This window comes from Penaeus monodon, chromosome 19, assembly GCF_015228065.2.
Source record: "Penaeus monodon isolate SGIC_2016 chromosome 19, NSTDA_Pmon_1, whole genome shotgun sequence".
In the NCBI taxonomy this organism is placed as follows: domain Eukaryota; kingdom Metazoa; phylum Arthropoda; class Malacostraca; order Decapoda; family Penaeidae; genus Penaeus; species Penaeus monodon.
In genome coordinates, this window is record NC_051404.1 from 15,622,238 (window position 1) to 15,622,472 (window position 235).

Sequence of the window (235 nt, forward strand, 5' to 3'; positions counted from 1 at the left end):
GCACTTAGAACGTTATTTCCGGAATCTCCTGTAACTACATTTATCTCTCTAACTGAAACTACAGCATCGCAAACGTAATAGCATACACAAGGAAACATTTATGCAGGAACCAGATAACTTTACTTTATGCAACGTTTTGTTTATGAAAAAAAATGTCTCTTGTGTTTGCTTGAGTGAAGGATGAATGAGTGGGTTTTCTATTAAAAAAAAAAAAACGCACAGATATGTGATTTCA